Source organism: Anser anser (assembly GCF_964211835.1).
Source record: "Anser anser genome assembly, chromosome: 16".
Classification (NCBI taxonomy): Eukaryota; Metazoa; Chordata; class Aves; order Anseriformes; family Anatidae; genus Anser; species Anser anser.
This window is the reverse complement of record NC_139737.1, coordinates 15513511-15523924: the sequence shown is the minus strand read 5'-3', so window position 1 is coordinate 15523924 and position 10414 is coordinate 15513511.

Genomic DNA, 10414 nt, shown 5'->3' with positions numbered 1-10414 from the left:
CAACGGTGCGAAGGTAAAATAGCTCATTAAACAGCCATAAACACAAATGCGAGGATCACTCACATCCTACCACTGCATCCATACAAACATCTGCTTGGCTTCCCAGATCTGTCTGGAAGGGAAGCTGGTGAACAGGCAGCGGCACGGGGCAGCTTTGCCAGGCTCCCTGTGCTCCAGCAGCACCTGGAGTGCCATGAACCCCATCCACGCCCCACTGAGCATGACTTTTGGGAGCTGCTTGGCACAGCACAGGAGCACTGCCGGGGTACTGGCGGTACAGCCACACCAGGGGCAGGGCAGTGCAGATGCACCGGCCCCATCCCACCCAACGTGGGCATCACCCTCCACCACAAGGAGTCCATAACCAGTTCTCACCCCGATGAACCTTCCTTCAGCTGCAGTGCTTGCAAAGTGCTGTTGGGCCAGGCAGGTACACATGGAGTCAGGGTGTTCCCAGGACCAGGAGGCTCCTTTCTCCTGCCCTGGGGCTGGGAGTGCACCTTAGGCATCATCAGCATCCAGTGCTGCTGCGCTGTGTGCCTGCACCAGCCTGGGGCTATTCTTGCCTCCTCCAGGAGGAAGAGACTGGAGGGGAAGAAGCCTCTGGTTATTTAGCCCAGCAGCAAGGACAATGTGTGTCAGCTCATTAGCCACTTGCTACTGCCAGGCTCTGCCACCAGCTGTTTAATGCAGAAAAAGCTTGTGTCGCAACCTGCATCAGGAGCAGCTGGCAGACAAAACCCTTTTGCGGGTCCTCAGAACATGTCCATAGCATGCAGAGGGACACAGCAGGGCTGGGGCTCTGGCCAGTGGCCACCCCATGAAATCCAGCAGGGACGGGAGCTCGGGGCTGCCCAGGGAGACTTGCGAGAGCCCTCAGCAACATCCAGGAGTGGAGGGGAGGTGTGAGCTGGAGATGAGAGGCTGAGGCTGGAGCAAAGGAGAAGGTTCTCCCTCCCTGAGGACCTTCAAACTGCTCGGTGAGTGTGGACTCCATCCTTGGGGGGTTTCAGGTCCAAGCTGGATAAAACCCTGAGCACCCAGCCTGGTCCCGCTGCTGACCCTGGATGACCGAGCCTGAGGGCTCTTCCAGCCTGAGCTGCCCCCTGGGCCTCCAGGCCAGGGTCTCTTCTGTAAAAGAACAGGGAAGAGAATAATGAGTGAGTATCTCAGGTCTCATATTTTACTGCAATAATTCTGTTATTGAGCGGGATGTTGAATGAGGAGAGTTTCCTCTCTCCAGACATGACAGCAAAACTTATGTTCGTTTTTTCTTGACGCAGTAAAACAATTTGCTCCTTTTACAGAAGCTGTAGCAATTTTTAGGGAATAAAAATAAATTAAGTCTCGTTGCTTCATTACAAATCCTTTCAATCCAACACAACTATTTAGCTGAAGTTGATGGCGTTAGCTAACTACTTCCCATGTTCCACGCTCCTTGCTGTGGTGTACGGCCGTACGCCTCACGCCCCTCCCCGGGAGCAGCACTGCCCGCTGCGGTTCCCCACGCCCTGGTCCTGGGCAGCCGCTGGAGAGCAACTGAGACAGAGGTGGCCTCGTGCCACCGCATCCAGGCGCTTGTGGGAGTGCGTGGCACTGAGCCCGGCACCAGCACAAGGGAGGCAAGCGGCTGTGCTGGGCTGGTACTGGGGCCTTGTCCCTGGGGGGGGCACCTCAGTCGTGTGTCTGTAGGAAGGAGGGTGGGAGGAGGGGGTGGTTCGGGGCCTGAGAAAAGAAGCTGGGGGGGGGGAAGGGAGCAAGAAAACAGGGCTGGGGCAATGTGAAAGCAAGCCAGAGAAACTTCAAAGGCGTATTTTGAAGCAAGAATGAGGGTTTGTGACAGGACCGGTTGGGCAGGTAGCAGGGAATGGGGGCATGAAGAGCACCTGGCTGGGGTGAGGGTCCAAGGAGTGCGTGAGCTGGGGGATGGGGGGGGGGGGGCACAGGTAGGGGTGTGCATGCTTCAGGGTGCCCTGGTGCCTTTCCCCACTCAGAGACCCTGCAGGAGGTGCCAGTCTTGGCCCACGCGCTGCCCTGATGACTGAAGAGGCACCATGCAGGGACGCGGCCATGTGCCCCTGCTTTTCCACAGTACCACGGGCTGTCACCCTGTCCTACTGCTCTGCAAAGTGCTCCCTGTCCCTCGTGAAGGCATCCCCAGGGCTTAGAGCTCCCTGGCAGCCAGGGCCACCAGGGGTGCAGGAGCCTGGGCTGCACCTTCAGTTTTTACCAGAACCTCTGTAATTTCGAGGATTTTTGGACACTTGGAAAATAAATAAATAAATAAATAAATAAAACCAAGCAGCCAAGCCAGGCATTCTTCATCATGTCCCAACAGCTGGGGCTCAGCAGCTGCAGCCTCCCCCCCCAAACACTGGCTTTGATAGCCCTACATCCAACATCCCTGTGTGCACCATCCCTGTGTGCACCATCCCCCGTGCGCTGTCGCCTGTGCTCACTCAGGCTATGGCTCTGTGAAACCTTTAACAGCGCTGAGGTTCATAAACCATTGTGAAGGGTTGCCACACTGAGAGATTTGACCCCTTGAGACCAGCAACCTGTGTTGTGTTCCAGGCAAGCAGATGTTAGTAAGATCCAAGTCTGGAGCAGAGGCGTCAATGCTGGGCAGTGAATCACTGTCCTGGCCTTTTCCAAAGCTGGGGCTTTCTGCGCTTTTTGATGGCACTGATGCTTATTGACATTACCCCTTTAGGGAAACTTCAAGCAAGATCTGCCTGAAAGACAGCCTGGAAATGCCTCCCTATGATCTCTTCTTCTCTACAATCAAGGAAGGCGCAATCATTTCCAATGCCACAAAAAAAAAAAACAAAAAACAAACAGCTCAGTATTAAATCTCCCATTGCTACATTCATAAACCCATAGTTTTGGGTTCCTGTTTGGAAATCTTGAAGCAAAACCTTTGAAAAATGCTTCAGCAAAAGTGAATTGAAGGGAGAAGGAGGAGGAGGAGCACACTGTGCATGGGTGCCGTGAACACCAACACAGCGCCTGTGGATGCGGCATGAGGCCTGTGTCCTGCAGGGTAGGGGCTCCCTCCTGGCCCAGTGCTGCTGGGCCCCTTGGTCAGGCCTTCAGGGACGAATTAAGGAAAGGAGCAGGGCTGAGATCCCACGGCCACATGGGGCTCCTCCGTCTCCCTGGGGGTTTGGCTTTAGGGCCAATGAGGGGCACAGGCACCTGCTCTGCTTCCCAGGCCCGCATCCCACCCCGCTCAGCGCCTGACCCTGGGGCCCTGGGCTGCGGCCGCCTGTGGTGACTGAAGGCAGCAGCCTGAGCGTGCCTCAGCCCTGCCGGGGATGCTGGATGGCGGCGTGAGGGAGGCGGCACAGAGGGATGTTGCCGCTCAGCCCCGGGGTCTCGCTCACTCCCCTGATGAGAAGCAGTAATTAGGCTGCTCCTCTCTGCCCTGCACTCTGTGCAGCTGGTGAGCCGGTGCTTGGAGTGTCACAGGAAGCAGTTTGGGCCCTGCTTGTCACAATGCCGATTTTCTCCTCTCTCTCCAGGATTTGGGCAGAGGAGGATGAGGACAGAAGGCCCAGCTGGCAGCATCCGGCACTGTGCCACACACCGAGCTGCCTGGCCTTGCACATGCCCCCTCCAAAACTGTGGCCGGCAGCTCACTGGGGGTGCCACAGCCTGCAGGCTCCTCTACTTGAAAAGTCTTGGTCCTCTGTTGCATTACCCCTGGGACACTGAATGGACCATGTGAGCTCATCCCATCCCATCTGCACTGCCAGCCCCTCCTTTTCAAAACCCATATTGCCCGATACAGCTTGTGGTCCAAGGCAGATTTATTACACGTGTTTATTCTGTCATTGCGTAGCTCTGCTGCCTGGTCTATGGCCCATCAGCACGGCTGCACAAGCTGTGCCTGGCAGCACCTCAGCAATGGGGTTCTGCCATTTCCTCTTCCTGCGAGGCTCAGAGGACGGGGAGAGGCGGGGTGAGGGGACGCAGCCAGGGGACAGCCTAGAGGCACTGGGGGGTGAATCTGGGAAAAGCTGCGAGACCTCGTTGCTCTCGGTTGTGCCTCGCGTCCCTGTTTCCTTGTGGGACACCAGCAGCGTGGGTGTCCTCAGCAAAGGATGCCCTCTTGCTCCAGTGCCCTTCCGGTAGACTTTCATTCAACACCTTGCTCTGGGGACTGCTCCAAGCTCCAGTGCCCACCAGCTCCCACTGTGGCTGGATCTTACCAAGGCTGTGGTGTCTCCAGCGGCTGTGGTCAGCTCCTTCACGGGGTCTCATCTCCTGCAGCAGGGGCACAGGAGGCAGCACGAGGCATGGGAGACGTGCCCTCACCTCCAGCACAGACCCCTTTGGACCTGTAAGCTGAAAGCTAGCATAGCTATGACCAGCCTCAAATCCCTCCCATCCCTCTGAGTCATTCTACAGCTGTAACAACCCGTGTGTCATCCTGCCATTTCCCCGCCTTATTTACAGCTGTGATTTAAGAGCTAATGGTTGAAGGGAGCAGAAGCATCCTCTGCCCATCCTGCCCATGCTGGGAAGGGTCCCGGCTGCCAAAACAGGCTGCAAGCTGTAAAAGCACCAACAGCTGCTTCCCGCCGCTGAGTGAGAGGCTGGAAATGAGCTCTGGGGGCAGTGCAGGAGGGAAGCGCTAACAAACGCGTTCTGCTGCAGATTTACGGTGTAGCACTCAGGCAGAGCCAGCCCGTGACGTCTCCTGATGGGGAGCAGGACCATGCAGGTGGGGGGCACGGCGCCTTGCCAGCACTGCCAATTAATTTCAAATAGTGCTGCTACCAGCATGAGGGGTCCTCCCAGCACGGGCCGCCCCTCCAGGCAGCCCCAGGCAAGCGGCAGCTCTGCAGAAAGCTGCTTCTCCAAGGCAAACTCTGTGTCAGCTGGAGGAGTCTGCTCCCCTCCAGATTTTTCCAGCCATATGCCCAGTGATGGAGGGGATGGAGCAGAAGAAAACCTGGGGAAGAAAACCCATCAAGTCCTCCACAGGGATGTTGCTGGAGCATCAATGGCACCTCAGTGTCCTGAGCCAGCTCTCACTGAGTTTTTTTAGGAGCAACAAGCCTCTGAAGAAAGTTGGGGGGGGGGGGACAGAGATTTGGGGCTCCACCGAGGGCCTCTTTGCTGCCTCTCACAGAACCACAGTCTCTCCTTCAGCCCCCAAGGACAAAGCAGAAGCAGCTGTTCTGCCCTCCGTGCCGATGATTCCCCGAGCACCCTGCTACATTTTTCAGTGGTGTGGAACCAAATGCTGCTGGGCTGTGCAGGATGCCTGAGCCGATGACGCCCTTCCTACAGCTGCCCCGCATTCTGCAGGGCCCAGCCAGCAGAGCACAAGCTCACCAGTTCTGGGGTTCTCCTGGGGCCACGGCTGGACTCCGTGCTGGTCTCAGGAGGGGACACCCACTGCCCTGGTGCTGCAGAAAGACCCTCCCCAGGCCTGCCCATCCATTGTCCTCTTTTTTCATCTCCCCTCCCTGTCCCCTGTTCTTTTGTGTCCTCCACTCATCATTTCTCCCAGATCCCTGCCCCCAACCATGGTAGGGACATGGGCAGCCTCTGTCGCAGAATCACAGAGTGGCTGAGGTTTGCAGGGCCCTCTGGAGCTCCTCTGGTGCCACCCCTGCTCCAGCAGGAACACACAGAGCAGATCGCCCAGCACTATGTCCAGGCAGGACCCTCTCTGGTTTGTCCATGCCTCTCTCACACCAGGGAGCACAGAACTGGACCCAGCGCTCCGCATGTCATAGAATGGCTTGGGTTGGAAGGGTCCTCAAAGACCATCCAGTACCAACCCCCCTGCCATAGGGACGCCACCCACAAGATCAGGTTGCCCAGGGCCTCATCCAGATGGGTCTTGAACACCTCCAGGGATGGGGCATCCACAGCTTCTCTGGGCAACCTGTGCCAGTGCCTCACCACCCTCTGAGTGAAGAATTTCCTCCTAACGTCTAGTCTAAATCTCCCCTATGTTAGTTTAAAACCATTCCCCCTTGTCCTGTCATTAGCTGATTGAGCAAAGAGTCACTCTCCATCTTTAAGTCCCCTTTAAGTACTGAAAAGCTGCAATGAGGTCCCCCTGGAGCCTTTTCTGTAGGCTGAACAGCCCCAGCTCTCTCAGCCTTCTCCATAGGAGAGATGCTCCAGCCCTCTGATCATCTTTGTGGCCCTCCTCTGGACTCGCTCTAACAGGTCTATGTCTTCTTTTGTGCTGGTGGCCCCAGACCTGGACGCAGTACTCCAAGTGGGGCCTCACCAGGGCAGAGCAGAGGGGCACAATCACCTCCCTCCACCTGCTGCCCACCCCTCTGTCGATGCAGCCCAGGATGCAGTTGCCCTTCTGCTGGCTCATGTCGAGCTTTTGATCCACCAGAACCCCCAAGTCCCTCCCTGCAGGGCTGCTCTCAGCGAGTTCTTCTCCCAGCCTGTACTCATGTCTGGGACTGCCCCGGCCCAGGTGCAGCACCCTGCGCTTGGACTTGTTGAACCTGATGCGGTTCACGTGGGCCCCCTTCTCCAGCCTGCCCAGGTCCCTTTGGATGCCATCTCTTCCTTCTTTGGTATCAACCGCACCGCTCAGGTTGGCGTCATCTGCAAACTTGCTGAGCATGCACTCGATCCCACTGTCTGTGTCGTTGATAAAGATATTAAACAGCACCGGTCCTAGGGACAGACCCCTGAGGGACACCGCTCGTCACCAGCCTCCACCTGGACATGGAGCCATTGAGCACCACTCTCTGGGTATGGCCTTCAAGCCAATTCCTTACCCACTGAATGGTCCACCCACCAAATCCACATCACTCCAATCTGGAGATCAGGATGTCATGCAGGACCGTGCCGAAGGCCTTACACAGGTCCAGGTAGAGGACATCGGTCGGTCTTCCCTTGTCAACTGATGCAGTCACTCCGTCGTAGAAAGCATGTGGACACACCAAGGCTGAGCAGAGGGACAGGAGCACCTCGACCTGCTGGCAATACTCCTAATGCAGCCCAGGACAATGTTGTCCACCTTTGCCATAATAGCTCATGGGCAAATTGGTATCTCCCAGGGCCCCCAGGGTCTTCCCTGCCCTGCTGCTTCCCAGCCGGGTGCCCCCAGCATGTCCTGGGGCCTGGGCCTGTTCCTCCCCAGGGGCACCACTTGGTCTTGCCCTTCTTGAACTGCAGGAGATTCCTGCCAGCCCCTTTCTCCAGCTGCCCAGGACCCGCTGCACGGCACTGTGACCCTCTGGTGCCTCAGCCTCTCCTCCCAGCTTCGTGTCATCTGCAAGCCTGCTAAAGGTGCACTCTGCCCCCTCAGCCAGCTCCTTCATGAGGCAGTTGATCAGGACTGGACCCAGCACAGACCCTCTGGGTATTCTGCTCATTACTGGCCTCCAACCTGGCTTTGCTCCACTGATCACCACCCCCTGGGCTCAGCCATTCAGCCGGTTTTCAGCCCCCCCCCCCCCCCACCCGTCTGTCCACGAAGCCCACCTTTCAGCAGCTTCTCCTGATGGCCACGTGGGGCACGGTGCCAAAGGCCTTCCTGAACATCCTCTGCTCTCCCCACCCGTCAGGCTGCTCATTTCGTCACAGAATTTGTGGAGCTGCTCAAACACGAAACTGCGTGTCCTGAGCAAGGTGTGGCCTCCTATGAGGAGGTTCCTGGCGCAGAGCACGCCTGCCCTTCCCTCTCTGCACAGCCTGGGGAACTGCTCTCACCTCCAGCAAGTGCCTTGGGTGCTGCTAGCTCCCGTGCCGCCCCACCTGTTTGGGTTGTCCCACTCCTGCGGCCATTGGTTTCCTCTCCCAGCGCAGCCAGGCACACCCCGCAGGGCTGGCGGCTCCTTGGCACAAGCGCACCCAGCCCAGAAAATCACAGTGGTTGCTCGAGGAGGTGTTAGGAACAAACCAGGAGTGATGCTGACACCCCAGCCCTCGGTCATGAATTTCTGCAAGGCTGCTAGGGTTAGGAAAATCCATCCCCACTGTTTCATGTTTTGTGCTTGACAAAATAAACCAAATTTTGAATTTAACTGTATTTTCTTAAACAGAAAATAAAGAGTTCTGCAGTCAATAAGCAGCCAGGTCCCCAAGGGCTCTTACTGCAGAGGAAGAATCGAGCCATCGCTATGCTAACAAGTATATTAGCTAATGAAAACAGTATTTAAAATAATCACAATATTTCTTTATTTGCATGTAAAGATGACATAATAAAAGATAATTAGCAGCATGTGAAGTAGTTCTACTACTCAATTTTCTCAGTTTAGATCATTAATTATCTTAGTAAAATGCATCATTATGGCTAATTTTAGAAAAATCTAGCAGCTGCAAGGTCATAGTGGGAACAATTTCAATTTGTAATTGGAAGAAACATGAAAGTGAGTCAGATAATCTTTTATTAGATAATAATAATGGATCACACGGGCACATATATTAAGTACTTTAAGAGGCAGAAAATGCAGTGTATCATTTAATAATGTCATCAAATGGGCCTCAATCATGGGCTGTCGAGGGTTCAGCCCTTGCTCTTGCCTCATTCTTGCTGCAAGGAGGGCAGGTGTGCTTTGGCAGCGTCCCCTCCTGTTACCACCACGTCACGCCTCCGCCCGTTTTGGCATTGGCGCATCCAAAGCTGCCTCCTGCGACCCAACAGCCCCCAGGGTGGTCCCTGGCCCCCACGTTCCTTCCGCCGGTCCTGGGGGACTCAGGGGCAGCATCACAACACCCAGCTGGGTCCAAGGGCACCACAAACACCCTCTGCTCCTGCCTGGTGCATGGAGAGAGTGAAATCGGTAACACCACTGGGGCCACATACAGGCGCCTTTGGCCATGAAACTGCATTTGGGGCATCACCTCCGCCTTTCCCAGTAAAAGCTTTGCAAGAAAACCTGACCAGAGCACTGGAGCCATCTTGCAGCACTTCTTCATGATACCTGTAGCGAGGCTAAAAGCAGGGGTGAGCCCCGGTTTGCAGGGCAGGTGTTTTGGATGCACCATATAAAATAAAGCAGAAAACGTTGCTGCTCCCACAGGAAGTAGGAAACAGCTTTACATCTTGCAGGCACCTTCCTGGCTCCAGATGCTCGCAGCAGCCCCCTCCCCAGCACCGCCGCACACCAAGGGCAGTGCTTAGACTGAGCGGCTTGCCTCCGGCAGCGTGCGAGGACACGGCAGAGGGAGCAAGCCAAGGCTGGGACCCCCGGGATGCTTCCGGTCACCACAGCAACGCCCGGAGATGCGGCCGGTTGCCACGACGACACCACAGCCCAGGGATGCTCCATCAGCACCCATGTGGCCTGGGGAAACCCTGGCATCACAGGCGCAGCTCACAGATGGTGCATTGGCACCTTGGTAGCCTGGGGACAGCCCAGTGGCATCCTGGCAGCACGGAGCAAAGGCCACCCACAGCCGCAGCTCAGCACAAGGCAGCCCCAGCCCCCGCTGCCCTACTACCTCCCTCCCAGCAGACAGGCCCTCAGTGACAGCGGGCAAATAACCGCACAGGGAGGGGAGACTTGGGACATTCACATCCTGTCCCAGCCCGCCTGTGCTCCCTGTGGCCAAGGAAAGGTTTTTTGGGAGGAGTTTTGGGAGCAGCAGCTCCTGGCACAGCCACAGCGGGTGAGCTCCAAGCAGTGCTCACTTGTCCCTACAAACCTAAGGTGACAGCAGAGACAGCGGCTGCTTTGTGACCAGAAGCTGTATTCCACAAAGCTAAAACTGGGGAAAAGCTGACAGAAAAGAAGCCTGGTCAATGAGATGCCAGGAGCAGTGGCAGGATAGCGTGGTGAGCACAGCAAAGGTTTCCTGGCCCCATGGGAGGTGAAGGGCTGGCTCTGCCTGGTGCTTTTTACTTCACTTTGCTGAAGAAGGAAGTAACCAGACCTTCAAAAAGAGCCACAGAAAACCTTTTCTGCTTTGGGACTGCAAGGAAGGACATGTTGAACCATCTGGAGAGGACCTGCCCTAAGCTTTCCTGGAGGCGATCCTGCAGAGGAGGTCAGTCTGGAATCCCACAGCAGGGAGGAGCAGCCAAAGCCCTTGCAAACAGAGTCAACAGGAAAACAGAAATCCTAACCACCACCACATTCGCGTTGCCCTGTTTAAGGTTTCTGAAAGGGTCATTTCAATGTTTTTCTTCTAGTCTGCAAATAGATTTCATGAAAAGCCCATGTCCCAAAGGCAGCTTTCTGTGTTGACGGCTGCTGCTTGTGCAGCCGCCCCACTGTTGCAGCCTGGTGCGTGCCAGCAAAGCGCTGAAATGGGCGGGCAGGGCCCTGCCCCAGCAAAGGCCGCAGCACTGATTTGGGAAACCCAGGTGAAGGCGAGGGAGAGCTGTGCTGAGCACCCTGACTCCCAGGAAGCTGAGGGATGGTCAGCTGGCAGAACCTGATTCCTTGTTCCAGCCCTGCTTTCTGTCAGTGTT